Source organism: Olea europaea, chromosome 12, assembly GCF_002742605.1.
Source record: "Olea europaea var. sylvestris chromosome 12, O_europaea_v1, whole genome shotgun sequence".
Taxonomy (NCBI): Eukaryota; Viridiplantae; Streptophyta; class Magnoliopsida; order Lamiales; family Oleaceae; genus Olea; species Olea europaea.
The window spans coordinates 8,560,618-8,576,691 of NC_036248.1; positions in this window are offsets into that span (position 1 = coordinate 8,560,618).

The following is a 16,074-nucleotide window of genomic DNA, read 5'->3' on the forward strand; positions in this document are numbered from 1 at the left end:
ACTTTTAAAAATTGGGCCCGGGGGGGGGGGGGCGTTAATTGGAAAATCAATTTTATAAAAAATTTTGCCCATCAAACATACCATTTGGATGGAAAATGGTTTCCATAGAAAAAGAAGCCTATAAAATAGGCTCTAAATATCATACCAATTAAATATTGAGTTCCTACAGATAACGATGGCTTGGAAAAAAAAATTGGACTTCTCGTAGAGAGAGAGATGACTTGACTTGACTTGATCACCGATTGATATTTAATTTCCGAATAGAATTATCTGAAATTTTATATATCTATATTTACAAACCCAATTACACGCTTGCACTTTGGGTAAAAAACACCAAGAGTCACTCAACTTATGGTGATGTTTAATATCAGCCAGTGAACTTTATTTTGCTTCAAAGGTGGTCATTGAAATTTGGTTTTGGTTTTGGTTTTGGTTTTGGTTTTGGTTTTGGTTTTGGTTTTGGTTTTGGTTTTGGTTTTGGTTTTGGTTTTGGTTTTGGTTTTGGTTTTGGTTTTGGTTTTGGTTTTGGTTTTGGTTTTGGTTTTGGTTTTGGTTTTGGTTTTGGTTTTGGTTTTGGTTTTGGTTTTGGTTTTGTCATAGTTAAAATTAGTTACATTAGCTAAAGGAATGTGTGATGCGGAAGACCTCAACACTAGCGTTGTAAGATTGTCATTAACCATATCACACATTTCATTTAAAAAAAGTAATCGAATTGGAACAAGTAACTAAACTAAAACAAATGTGAAATTAAATGAGTAAATTGAAACAAAATAAAGTCAGTTGATTAGCATGAAACTCCCCTATATTGCATTGTATGGATCAAGCGAAATTATGGGTTCAAGTTTAATGAAATTGTGCACACGTTAGGTTTCAATGTAAAAACTAGACCGTCCTTACAAGTAAGGGGACAGTGTTGAAGATATTTATTTAAATGATGTATTTGTCCCTTCTAACTATTTAAACTTTTAAATTAGGTGATTTGACACCCAACGTGAGTCATTCGAATATCTAGGAAATTTGTACTCATCATGATTTCAATGACAAAATATCTTCAAACACTTCTGTTTGGTAGCCTTTTTTTGATAAACATTATTTAAAATAGTGATTTTATGAAAAATGTATTATTAAAAGTATTGAATTTTTTTGAATTTACGTATAGAATATTTTATTGTATGAATGTGTGGTTGAAAATAAGTATTAAAAAAAAAAGGAGTTAGAGATAATCAGGGACTTTATTAGTTTGACGAAATTCTCTTAATTTACACTATTTTTCCTCAATAGATGCTCTGAAATAATGAACCACTAATATTTGCGAAAATAAATGTCTTACTTGTTAAATCAATGAGTTCCAATAGATATTGATGGCCTGAAAAAGCAGTTGGACTTTTTTGTAACAAAAACAAACAATGAAGACTTAACTTCGTCACTTTATTGATTTTTAGTTTTTATTTATGGCAAATGATCTCACATAAATTTGCAGTTGAGCTCCAAATTATAAGTTTATACAATAATTTTATATATCATAGTTACTAGTTATGTCAATTCGAATCAAAGTCATTGATTGAGAATTTCGTTAAAATGTTGTGGCACAAATTAGTGTTTTGAGCTTCGTTAAATAAGTCCAACAATTGATGTGGGAAAAGTAAAGAGACAGGATTCAAACGGTTGAATAAAAATTGAAACTCTGACAATTAAAAATAATAAAATAAATTAGCAATTTTATTTATTTTCAAAATAGAACTTGAAAAACAGGTAAAATTGAACTGGAAACAAATAATAAATTAATTGTCATACTCGTTTAATCAATGACTTCCTATTGATACAGATGCCTTGGAAAAAGGTTATGACTTCATATATGAAAAATCAAAAAGGAAGACTTGACTTAACCACCTGTTTGATTTTATTTTTTATTTCTTGGAAAGACTTGACTTAAGTGGAGGATCTTTCCAAGAAATAAAAAAGGAAGTCTTAGCTTTTGATCATAAGATTAAGGCAGAAATTATTGCGTTAGGTTTTTCCTGTAGTTTGAATTTTGAAATAATTCGTTATCAATTTAGATGCCTACTCTTAGAAACTAGTATGAAGTGTGAAAGAGAAATATGCTATACTTGCACAAAATCCAATTAAGGTGACGTGTACATAATGAATTTTTAGTTAACTCAAAGAGAACAATTCAATACAGTACCAAATTCAGGTCGATCCCCGTTGCGCAGCGACAAACACTAGTCAGGGTGGCAAATCATTCGCAAAACAGAAATAAATACATGCAAAATGATGAAAAATATCTAAGAAAGAAGAACAATTTTTTTTTTTAATTACCAGAGAACGAATTGCATCTCATGGCTACCCAAAAAGTCATAGAACTTCGAAGCCAATTATTGTTTAATTTCACGATTTTCACTACAGCAAAATTTGCATAAATTACCTTTGTTTGACGTCACATGGGATCAAAATGGATCAAGCCCCTCAATCATTTTCCCACAAAACTTTTGTTTCAACTTATTCACCTGATTTCGAAAAGTTTCAATCTAGTCACCTTATTTAACTTATCCTATACATCACTCAAACCATCAAATGTAATTAAAATTAACTTATATGCTGATGAGGCAAATGGAATGCAATATAGGCAAACACTAGTTATCTTGTATAACGTTGACCTATATGATACAAAAGTTTATGTAGTTAAAAATGACTGCATATAAGTATTCCAAAAGGTTCCAAACCCGTATATGTTTTACATTTATTTTTATCTATGACGAGTTTATCTCTTATGGAATAAGAGAACTAGAAGCAATGATTATGGGAGGTGGAGAAAGGGCTGCTCGTAGCTCATCTTTATGCATGAGAAGAACTTCTCTATCATTGTCTGATACAATCTTTTATTCCAATAAAAATTGCCCAAAATGGCTCTGAAAATCTGTTTATAACAGTACAAAATCTAAAAATGGAAGATTAAAACTTATCACCAATTATCATTGTGAGTAACTAATAATGTGGTAATTTATTTTGGGATCATTCACCATTCAAAGCAATGCTAATTATATTAACGGTTGGGAGAATAAAGTCAATTCGGAGTCGAAGACGAAATTATATGGCACAATATGAAGAAACAATCACTTTAATACAAGGAAGGAAAATGGCAGAGAAATGGAGAAGAATACAACATATTATGTTTCTAACTTAATTCTAACGTATACAAAGTCATATAGAAGCCAAAAATTTCGTGGAGTATATATAGTACCCAAAATATATATTATAGTTGGAAAAATGATAAAAAAAAAATGAGCCAAAAATAAGAAAACATTTTTTTCCCAAATAAAGTTGCCACTCGAGCTGTCGAGCAGCATGTGGTGCCTCCAGGAGCGCCCCAACACTGAGTTTCGGTAAATAACTCTAATCTTTCACCCAAATTGGTGCCCAAACAGGGGCCCAAGAGCCATCTTGCTGCCCAAAACCAGCCTTAACCACTTTTACCCCTCTTTAACTCATTTTTTTTAACCAAAACACGCAATCCATGTTGGGATTTGCATCACATATTCAGCAAAGCCCTTATTTCATTTAGATAAAAATTAGTAGATTATGATCAAAGTTGTGAAGTGTAATTGAAAATATTTTTTTTTTTTTAAATGAATTTTAAGAGGAGGAGGTCAATCAATGACTGAATTTGCCCCATAGAATTATTTAAACAAAGTTGATCATTCTACAAGATATTTTTATGTATCTGTTATCTTTTTACTATGATAAAAACCATAATTTATTGGATCATAACAACTTAAACCGAATAATATTCATAAACATGAAATTATGATTAACTCAAGTTGGCAAGTGAAATGAATTAATGTTTTAAAAGATTTAATTATTAAACAAATTAATTCGATAAAGCGATACAGTTTAAACCTAAATAAAAGAAATAAAGTACAGATTTATTTCTAGACTGTGAAATTATTTATATTATCACACAAGGTAATATGTATTATATCTACTCTAAATATTTTAAGAGATTACCCAAATACATAAAATGTGGTTAATTCGGAATTTCTATATAAAAAAGAGACGTGCACGAAATACCAAAATGTACGGACTTATGTAAACGATCTCTTGTCCATAATATGGAACTTTTTTTTCCTTTTTTGCTTATATTTTAACATTATAACCATATTTAATTATGATAGATTAAGTGCGTTTTAGTCGGAATTTTTCCTTCATTGCATATTATGGCATGTATATGAGGTGGTTTTAGTAAGATCTAAGAGGGGATTAGATCTAACCTTCAAAAAAATTGTCGTCTTCGGACAGGGAGGACAATTTAAAATAATAAGTACATAGAAAATAGCCCCCCTGGCATAATTCAGTAATGCAAAGGATAGGAGTGAAGTAGTCTCAACTTTGCTGGCAGTCGCAGTATAAGGGTTCGAATCCTGAGATATGGAATTGGACTCCTTGTGGGCACCAGTGTACGGACAAGCTCTTGTTCCCTGACCTGTTGGGGCACATCCCGCAATTTACCTCCCTCACGATGTTCCAAGGACGGAGCGGTAAGGGTTCTCAAGGTTGGAGTTCAACCTTTTTTTTTTTTAACATAGAAAATATGGCCAATGACATTCAACTTCTTGTTATCACGCGTCTAACGAGGTATCCAACAAACTTTGATATATGCAACAAGAAAAATAAGACAGTCACAGTCAGACCTAATAGAAAGTCAGTAATGTACAGTTCAAAAAAGAAATTTGGATGTTTCTAATGAATGATGTTAAACAACAGGAATTACAAGACATTGAGATACATTACCTCCTAATTAAATTCGCTGCAATTGGTTTTAAACTGGTGTTTAAATTCTGATTTTGCCATCTAACAAGATTGGTTTAGCTCCAGTCCCGATAAGCAAGCAAAAGTAAGGGGGGTTTGTTAAAATGAATTAAGTGCATAAAATTAAAATAAAACAAAGATATGTAAACGAATTAAAACTAATTCCTTTAGTATGTTGCATCAAGAACAATATGGCTCCCTAAGAGGCCGTATTAGTCTATGTCGAATAAGAGCTCTCCCCTCGAGGCGAGGTAAATAGGCTTCTACTGGTCCATTCCCCATACGCCTCTCCTACCTTGGTGCTCCATCCCGAAGTCCAGCACAGCTGCCCGATCCATCCACCCCCTACACTAGGTGTACCATTGTCCGTGATCGCTATCGATCACAAATTCCTGACTTATTAAATGTAATCATTGTACATTTAGAATAGAGGGAGTTTTACTTTCTAAATTCAGAAAGCCAAACCTACTATATATATTGAAACTTATTTAAGTGTTGTCTTTTTATTTCTTGAAAATGCTCATAAACTCCATTCTTTGGTAACAATTGGTCTTTGTTTCTAGATAAGATTATCCAAAACTTTATATAGGTACCGTGTGGTTTAACTAAAAAGGTCGATAAAAGTTTTAAGTCAAAGTCAATAATAATTTTAACCACACATTTCGTGAAATTCACAAATGTTATGGACTTTTCAATCATACATTCCATCAACTTTCATCAAAATTCTATTAAAAATCTAATTTATAGCAAAACCAAACAGGGGTGTACTTTAATGTGAAATTATTAGTAAATACTTAAAAGGAATTGTAATGAGTTTTATGGAACGTGTGGTTAATAAATGAGTAGTTATTGTAAATATATAGTTGAAATTAATATTTAAATTTAATTGAATAGCGAAAAGTAATTTATAATTTTACATGAAAGTAGGATTAGCAACCCAATTACCCACTTAATTTTTTGACAAAAAACATAGACAATCACTTAACTTACGAAGAAGTTCCAAGGCACTCCGTGAACTTTTTTTTATTTCAAAGTGGTCGCTAAGATTTTCATTTCATTCTTCGGTCAAATTTATTTACATTTTAAAATAAATGGTGGCATGGAAGACCTCCACCTTGGCGCCATGCCAGATTTTCGTTCACGTCGTACATTCCGTTTGAAAATTTTAAGAAAATAAAAAATTGATTGAATAAGAACAAGAGACTTATAGTCTAATAGGAAACAAAAAGTATACTTCAATGACTAAACTGAAACAAAATATAGTTTAGTGATTAACATAAAATTTCCAATTAGTTGAGTGACTAATAGTTTTTTTTAACTCTATAACTTCGGAAGAGACGTTACTTGTATGACACCTTTACTATCATAAATTTTTTTTTATCAAATGGTCCAATATGGTATTAGAAAAAACAAATATTTCAGATTAAGTTCCTTCCCTACTCTTTCAATGAAATTATGCACTCGTACATCTTATGCATTAATGAAAAAAATACGTTTACCTATATACGAGGGGCTTGCTGAAAATAATGTTAACTGCTATACATATTTTCCTCACATAGTTTGGCACCCTAATTAAGTCATTCAAATATCTAAAAAAAAAAAAGAAGGTATTATTCATTATAATTTCGAGGCACAAAATATATTTGAACTTTTCTTATTGCAATTCTCTAGTTAGAAGAAATTTCCTCATTATAATTTAGACAATTTTTCTTTAATAATTGCTCAGAGAAATGACTGCAAACAAATGAGAAAAAAAATGGTCGTGACTTCTTGTATCAAAACTAAATGTCATGCTTGTTAAATAAATGAGTTCCTATAAATACCGTTCGCTAGGAAAAATGGTCATGACTTCTTGTATAAAGGACAAAAGGAAAACTTGACTTCTTATCACCCAATTAGTCTTTATCTTTATAAAAGAATCTGGAAAATTTATATACTTGGGAAACCCAATTATACACTTACATTTTGGGTAAAAAAAACACAAAAACAGTATCTCAACTTACGATGAAGTTTAATGTCAGCTACTGAAATTTATTTTATTTCAAAAAGATCATTAAAACTTGCTTTTAGTTTTGTCATGGTTAAATTTAGTTACATTTTCTAAAAGAATGTGTGACATGGAAGACCTTCATATTGACGTCACGTCATATTTTCATTGGCACATCACAAACATTTCATTTTAAAAAACTAATTGAATTTCAACAAAAACAAAAAAAAAAAAAAAAAAATGTGTAAATTCTAATGAGTAAATTGAAACAAAATGAAGTTCAACGTTTAACATGAAACTTTCCCGTATGGTATGATATGGGTTAATCAAAGATTATGAGCACAAGTTTTGTCAATACCCATTTAAAAAAATTGTGCACTTATTAGATTTTATTGGGAAAACTAGATCATGCCCACAAGTAAGGGGCGCATGTTTAAGATACTATTTAAATGATATGTATTTTGCTCCCTCTAATAATGTAGTCTCTTAGATTAGGTGGTTCGATAATCAAGTTAAGTTATTTGAATATTTAGGAGATTAGTATTCATTGTGACTTCAGGGCACAAAAATCTCCAAAATTCTCTAATTCGAAGAAATTCCCTTGTAATTTAGACAGTTCTTCCCTTATAAACTGCTCTAAGAAATTAACGGCTAACATGTGAGAAAATAAATATGTCTTACTTGTTAAATCAATGAATTCCAATATGAGTTCCAATAGCTACTGATGGCTTGGAAAGAGTTTGGACCTTTTATAACAACAAAAATAAAAATAAAGACTTGACTTGATCAAATTACTGATTTTTAGTTTTTATTTATGGAAAATATTTCACATAATTTTGCAGTTGAGTTCCAAATTATAAGTTTACATGATAATCTTATATATCATGTTTACTATTTTTGTCGTGCAAATCAAATGATCAAGAATTTCATTATAAACTTCTGACACAAATTAGTGTCCTAAGTAATATCAAGCCCTTGTTTAGCCCCATTCTATAATACTCATTTGTAACCACACATTTTCTCAATAAAATAAATTTACCGGTAAACTCAAAACTCCAAAAAATCACTATTATAAAACTTATCTCTCTCAAAAATGGGGCTCAAGCAACCTCTAAATGAACCCTAGAATTGATGCAGAAAAGGCTTTAAAAAGTCGAATCAGAATTGAAACTGTGATTAAAAATAAATAAGGTGGGTAAAAAAAAAAACTTGATAACGGGTAAAATTGAAAAGTAGACGACAACCAATTCCTTTGTTATTTTATCGATTTTCCCGATTTCCGCAATGTAATTGAGACCAATCCTATCCAAACTCTCGGTTTATTGATTGGACCAATCGGTTCGACTTGATTCTTATAACGGCAGTCTTACGGGATAATTCTAAATGTGATAGTTATCATTTTGATTATTCGAGTCAAATTCATCACTCTAGAATTCATTATGAAGTTTTCCCACAAATTAGGATCTAAATAATGTTTGATGAACCAACCTGGGTATTAATCCAAAAACTAAATAAAGAAATAAAGATATTGTTCTTTTTATAAAATAAAAAATCGAACAAAACCATCAATTTCTTAGTTATTTTACCCCTTTTTTCCATGTAACAATACTGATTTTGCCTAGTATTCAATTCTTATAACAGTAATCTTGATTGAAACTTCAGAGCAAAGATTATCCATTTATAATTTATGATTTCTTTTTGTAAATATTCACAGGAGATAAAGGACTTGTAACAATGTTCTGTGCCATGAAATCTCTTTAATTTTTTGTTGTGTTTCTCTAGCTAGCTTTAAATTTGAAAGAGTTTCGCATAAATTATGCAGTTTGGTGTACGAGTGATCTTGAAAATTATTAGTCACAACCACAAGATGAGAAAATCATGAAGTTTCAATCGACCACAAATTTTATTAACTTCTAACAAAATTTATTCAAAATTTGATTTTTTTAGCAATACCAAACAAGACTTAAGTAAATATTACAAAGAAATTGAAATACAATTTTCTTTTAAACCAAGAAGTTCAAACAAAGAAAAGCTACTGGAAAGACTATCCAACTCAGCAATAACTCCTTGGGAAAAAGTCAAGAATTATCAAATCAATTTCTCATCATTAAATAATGTCGTGGATTAAGGTATTGACTTCTTGGATAAAAAACAAATGGAAAGGCTTGGCTTAAGTCCCAGCTCAGCCATAACTTCTTGGGGAAAAGTCACGAATTTTTAAATCAATAAGCTCCCTTCATTACCCCCGTTTGGCCCCCATTTTTGGTAATGAAAATGGGAGGAATAGTGTTTTGTTGAAAAAATGAGTGGTTCAAAAAGAAAGAAAAATTTTCGATTTACGTGTAATATAATTTTATGAAAGATTGTGTGGTTGAAAATAGGAGAGAGAAAAATAGAATGTAATTTAATGTAATTTAATGGGGATCAAACAGGGGCTTAAATAATGCCGTGGATTAAGGTGTTGACTCTTGGATAAAAAAACAAATGGGAAGACTTGACTTAAACCCCACCTCTTCAATTGATGTTTATATTCTAGAAAAAATTCTCCAAAAAATTATGTACATTGGATACAATTATTAGTAAATTTTTAGGAGGAATAATGTTGGATGTCACGAAATTATATTTATCATGACTTCTGAGACATGAAATATATTCGAACTTATTTTTATTGCAGTTCCCTAGTTCAAAAAATTATTTTCTGGTAGTATATAGACAGTTTTTCTTTAATAAACTGCTCTGAAAAATGAACTATGAGAAAATAAATATGACATACTTGTTAAATATATGAGTTCTACTAATGACTTGGGAAAGAGTTTGGACTTTTTTTTGTAACAAAAACAAAAAATTAAGACCTGACTACATCATCTTATTGATTTCTAGTTTTTATTTATGGAATAGATTCTCGCTTCAATTTTGCAGTTGACTTCCAAATTATAAGTTTACATGATAATTTTATATATAATATTACAAGTTATGTCATATGAATCAAAGTCATATACCGATAATTTCATTATAAAGTTTTCGCACGAATTTGTGTCTTAAGTAATGTTCAACAAGCCCTAACGTTGATATGAAAAAAGTAAAGAGAACATACTCAAAAAATTGAATCAGATTAAAAGTTGTGGTAAGAAAATTAATTAAACAAATAAGTGAATTTATACTTTTTTAACAAAATAGAACTTAAATAACTGATAAAGTTGAAAATAAACGATAAGTCTGATTCCTTGATTATTTTATCGATTTTTAAAATTTTCAATTTTCGCAAAATGTTATTAAGAACAGTTTCTTTTCAACTCTTGTTTTATAAGTTGAACCAATCTGTTTGATCCATTTTTTATAACAGTGGTCTTAATTGAGTAACTATAATGCGTAAATTTATCTATTCACTCTTAATAAAAATTGACGTGATTTATGTTGAACCTATTGTTTCAATCTAATTCTCATAATACTAGCCTCAACTGAAACAACACGAGAGATTATTCATTCATAATATATGGAAATTGGAATGGTTTCTTTTGTAAATATATATGGGAGATAAAGGTCTTTAGCAATGCAGTATGCCATGATATCTCATTAATTATTGTTGTGTTTCTCTAGCTAGCTTTAAGTTTGAAAGAGTTCTATGTTAATTTTTGCAATTTTAGGTAAATTTTTGGACAAAGATTTTGTTAGGAATCTACTTAACATGCACAGCGGAAAAAACAGATTTTGATTTCCACCAAGAATTGCCTTTGTGTTTAGATAGAAATTGTGATAAGATTGTACCTTTTCCAGATTTGCAAACTTCTTTGCTATTCTTTTCGTTTCAGCAATCTTGATTCGCCACCCATAGTTGTCCAATTGTCTAGCCTCCAACGGTGATCCACACAGAAAACAAGATTGCAGCTACCATGGTTTTCTCCTATTGTGCTAGCAAGAATAATTATGAGAAAAACACATGTGGATTGAAAACCCTAGCGGTCCGGTCTAGTCCAACATTTAATTAATTCAGGCCTATAAATAACCAACTCAATTAATTAATTTATCCAACGATTGTTAAATTAATTAATTGACAAATTGCAATCTTTCAATTTTCTTTTGTGTGTGACCCATCAGGTTCCCGATCATGATGTCTAACGACGTGAAATATTATTTTGATCTAATCAAAATTGATAAATTAAAACACCCGTTTAATTTATCACTAATTACACTCATCGTCCCAAATTGACGTCTAGGAATGTGTTAGGGCAATACATGTGACGAGGAATGTCATGTGGTATGACAAAACCAAACTCGTTCGTTTACTGTGAAAATATAATTCCTTCGTCAATATGATCCGATCAATTACGAGATATAGAATTGTGTCAATCTCGAATATCGATCATATCTTTCACTCCACTATTAAGTCAATATAAGTCGAAAACTCATTTTCGACTTATGAGTACACCTTGATCAAGGATTTCATCATCGACTTAATTGAATGAAACACAGATCATAATCTCCTACTATCTAAGAGTGATGAATCCTTTATTGGTCAATCACAACCTTCATACGATTCTTAACGTACCCGAACAATGTTTTATTAGAGGCCTTTTGCAGAACAACATCCAACACCGCCAAAGTATGACTATCCTCATATAAGGTACCATGACGACCTCAAGTCAAAGGACCAATTCCACTACCGAACGTTAGAGATTAATCACTGACACTCAAATAGTTATCCATATGGAATCTCCCGATGGGTCTCCGATGTTTTGTTCTATAACAAAACATCCACGTGTTCATTTAAATGTCACCACACTTTAGCTTGTGAGATCAGCTACTTACTTCATAAGTAAGAAATACCACACACGATGGTCTATCTGTAATAACAATATCCGTATCTCGTTATTACTTACGATCACAGACATTTTAAAATTCAATCAGATGTAATTTGTATATCACAATCACAACTCCTTGTAATTAACAAATTACTAAGATTTAAATCTACAGACTCTATTATTTATTTAATTTTCTATTAATTAAATAATAGATCTACCATTAAATTGCATTAATTATATATCAAAAATATTTATATCCAAAGTTGATTGGACCTAGGGCATAATACTTACAGATTCGGTGCTTATAGATTCTTTAACTTCACTTCGCATGTTTTCTCTACCGACGTCTCTCCAAATAATCACTTTTTCCTTTGTCATTACTGCGCATTATGAATCACATGAAGAGTTTGAAACAAATAAATGTTTAGAGCTCAATTTGAATACAAAACTTAAATGATCAGTTTTCAATTTTCCAATGCAGAGATTTGATTCTTAAAAGCAAAGAATAATCAAGGATTGAAAATTAGAGGAAGAAGACAGAGAGAGTAGCGAGAGAGGTTCTGAATATTTTTTTCCTATTATATATTGAGGGTAAAAGCTGGCAAATATAGGCTCAAAACTTCAAAATGATAACGTAACCCAGTTAATTAATGAAAAAAAGAAATTTCAACTTAAGTGTATACACGAGTGTACTTTTTCAATTTTGCCAGTAGCATTTCCAAATTAAGAACATTAGTCTATCAATCCAATAATATTACTAACCTTGAGGGCGCTCTGCAACTTCACTATTGAAGTGGCATCGCCCTTGGCCATTGCTTCATAGAAGTTGAGTCATGAAAGATGAGAAATTATGCTCAAAATTAGGTCACCCACAGTTACTTTTACATTTAAAGGTGAACATTTCCAATGTTAATCTCGAGGGCTTAGTTTGCCTTTTCCTATCAAAAACCTCAGTACAGGGCTATATGTAATCACATTCTTTGCAGGCTAGCAGCCATTCGTGGTCGTTTCCAGCCCCAAGTGCAATTGTCTGTACGCCTAATTGTCTTCAAATACTGTTGCTGGTTTAGTCTACCAAGCACCCTAACGGCAACATGGCTGCAATGTGCATTCTCATAAAAACAAGTAGTTCTTCCATGAGCTCAGAATTGTCAATAATGATAAGCCATGAAGTCAATAATGTGACAGTTTCACAGGGATTTTTGCAATACCATTCCAGTAAGAAATGTTTCAATTCAATGTTTAAATAGGAGCCAAAAAAATCTTGCTATGACATCAATTGCCTTTCATAAATTAGGCTTTCAGCAGCACAAGTTTCATGCACAGGCATTGTGCTTTGTACTCTCATTTACACATTGGACTCTGAATCTAAGAGGGCGGATGAACTAATTCTAGAATGAAGGCTGTCAGCTTGACTTAGAAACCCAATCTCCTAATCTGTTAGCCGTCATCCCGAGATCCATGACAACAGGTATTTGACAAGACCTATGGTATACGTGTGAAGGACCCAAAGGCTTGAGGTGAACCTCAAGGCCTAATAATTGGTTTTTCAGCAATATAAACATGGACATGGCCCATATTCCCTTGAGTAGCTCTGTCTACATTCACCAAAATTAAGCCTCTTTAGATTTCTTATGTTTCTCGATCAAAGAGTCAAAGCAAAGACAACCCAAAAACAATGATAAGAATCGAAAAGCAAAAAGAGTCGGGAAACAAAATCCACTTCCAATTTCATAAATACACCAAAATTTAGAGTTTCCTTTCTAATAAAACTATTGAGCTAAATTACAAGGCAATAAAAATATACAAGCTCGAAGTATTCTTATTCTCAACAGAATTCAGGAACAATGCTAATTCAGTGAAAAACCTCACTAGAGAAAGTTAGTGTTGTATACTAAGAACTTTTAAGCTAGAAGAGAAATAAGAAAAAGTGCTTCTAAACTCACACGATCTTTTTCGAGACTCGGGAAAGGTTTCATTTTTGTCACTTGAAAATCTATTCAACACACTGAATTATCAAGTAAACAATGCCCCCATGCTTCCATATCAAGCATGAAAATCCTTGTTTGATATCCATGCAGTTCCCTTTGGGACCTCAACATCATTTAATGTCCCAGTGTCATTCTCATTGTGTAAACGGGAATCAGATTCAATATCCTTTAGCTGAATGTTGGACAAAAACAAAAACAAAAACTAGTATAAGTATATAGCCATTACATGTCTTTCTCATTGAAGATAAAATTTCATAAAATAATCGCTAATTATTAGATTTTGGAAGACAAATAACATTATCTAGTACTTGTGGTTGCACCGGTGCTTTTGAAGCTTTTTTTTTATTCTCAAGAACACAGTAATATGAATACATAAACATCCCATCTAGTTCAACCATTATTCCAAAAATGTTCGTCCAGCTAAATGGATTACTAAGTAAGATATAGCCGAATGCTAATACCAGACAAGTTTTAAGATGTCCAAGAACGGGGGGACATCTTCCCAATCACAAGGAATGTGCTAAGATTAACAGAGACGGAGATCAGGCAGGACAGAACAATGAAAAACTGCAATATTGACAACGATATCAAGTTTTCACATACATTCTATTCACGAAAGAAGGTGACTGATCTTATAAATTTAACTACTTACCACAAGTTTTGGCGTATAATTGAAAGAAAAGACATTTTGGTTAGTCCAAAGCCTATCCAGAAATGGACCAGAGATGAGCAAGGTCAATGCTTGATAAGGGCAAGATTGATACAGCAGTTGGGTGGAAGATACATTGAATTTTTTTGGGACGGTATTGATCATCTGAAAGAACTGTTAAGCTCAACAATCAAAAGCAGTGATTTTAATGCAAGATGAAACATATTGCCTCATTTAGACTTTTCATAAATTCTTACTCAGAACGTATTAACTTATGCAACAAAAAAAACAATGGGCCACACCATCAATCTCTCCCTCTTCAGTAATTAGCTTATACAAAATTACAAAATGATAAAAATAAAGAACATGAAATGTTGCGACTATGTGATTCCTCTAAAGTAGAAAAAGCAAACAAAAAAGGATGTCGAGATACATGAGACCATATTAAGAATGTTATCTGCTCAGTTTAGAGTTATAATCGGCTCTCTCTTGGTCTTAGGTGGCTTTGATGGGGACCCAACCATCTATCCGAAAAGCCCAAGCTTGAGGGTTATCAAATCTCACAACTATTAGACCCTAACAATACCCAATAGCTCCAAATCCGATGTCCACGATGGCCCACTCCAAGATGACCTTCGCTTTACCCGGCCTACCCTTCTTTGGTTGCTGGCATTTGGCACTTCGGTTGTGTTGCCCTTTTCGAGATTCGAACATGTGACGTGGGTCTACTCTAATACCAAAATGTTAGGAACCTGAAGTTGCTGCTGAGCTGGTTGTGCTGAAATTGATTTAGGTTGCCTCATGTGTGATAATCCAAGTCTGTGACACGATGATTGAAGAGAGATTAGTAAATGAATGCTGGAAAATGGCTATAAGGACTGTATATGGATAAGCAACTACAAATATTGAAGATAAGAATCAACGAAAACTGAATTCTGTATTGATATTCAACTGAAGGGAAATAACAAATTCCAGGGCTATTAGAGAGGCCCGGTCTTTCCCCTTTAACTGAATTGGAAAAGCCTGAAAGAGACAAACTCCAAAAGCTGCCCATTAAGGTTGGAGAACCCAAACCTATATAAACCACAGTTACCACACAAAGGAAGCCCATACTTTCGATGTGGGATTCAGGTACCCATACACTCTAATGGAACCATGACAAACCACCACGCTTCCGACTTGGTGTTTACATTGAGCAGGTGCCCATACACCCTAAGTGGTAACTAAGAACAGAAAACACGGTGCCTGCTCTGATACCAATTGATGGAGACCCAACCATCTCTCCCAAAAGCCTAGGCTTAAGGGTGATTAAATCCCACAACTATTATACCCTAACAAGCTTTAGGTTGTTTCTCCAATTCATTAGGTGAATGCCTCAAATGATTATGAGATGCTGATGAAAGGTTAAAAACTTAGGGATGTTTATAGAAAAGTGAAAAGGGGGGAATCCTTTGACAAGGATAATAATAGGTTTTGTCACACCTTTCATTTTTTTTAGTAAAAGTTAAGGAAAATTATTTGGTCAAAGTCAAAGTCATTAAGGACTTAAGTTGAACAAATAACTTTTATGGGACTTAAATTGAAATTTCGAGTAATTGAAGGTTAGCAATGATATAATAAAGGAATCCAAGAATTTAGTTTCTATTATGGAAAAAGAAATGACAAAATGTAATACTGTCTGAAGATGGTGGACTTGCCTTGCAATTATTTAATATTTACCCATTAAATAGCATTTATTTTATGTATTTTCTCATATATTTTGGGGAAAGAGAGAGAGAAGAATCAAGAGAGACCGAGAGAAGGAAGAAGAAGAAGAAGAAGAAGAAGAAGAATTTTCAAGTT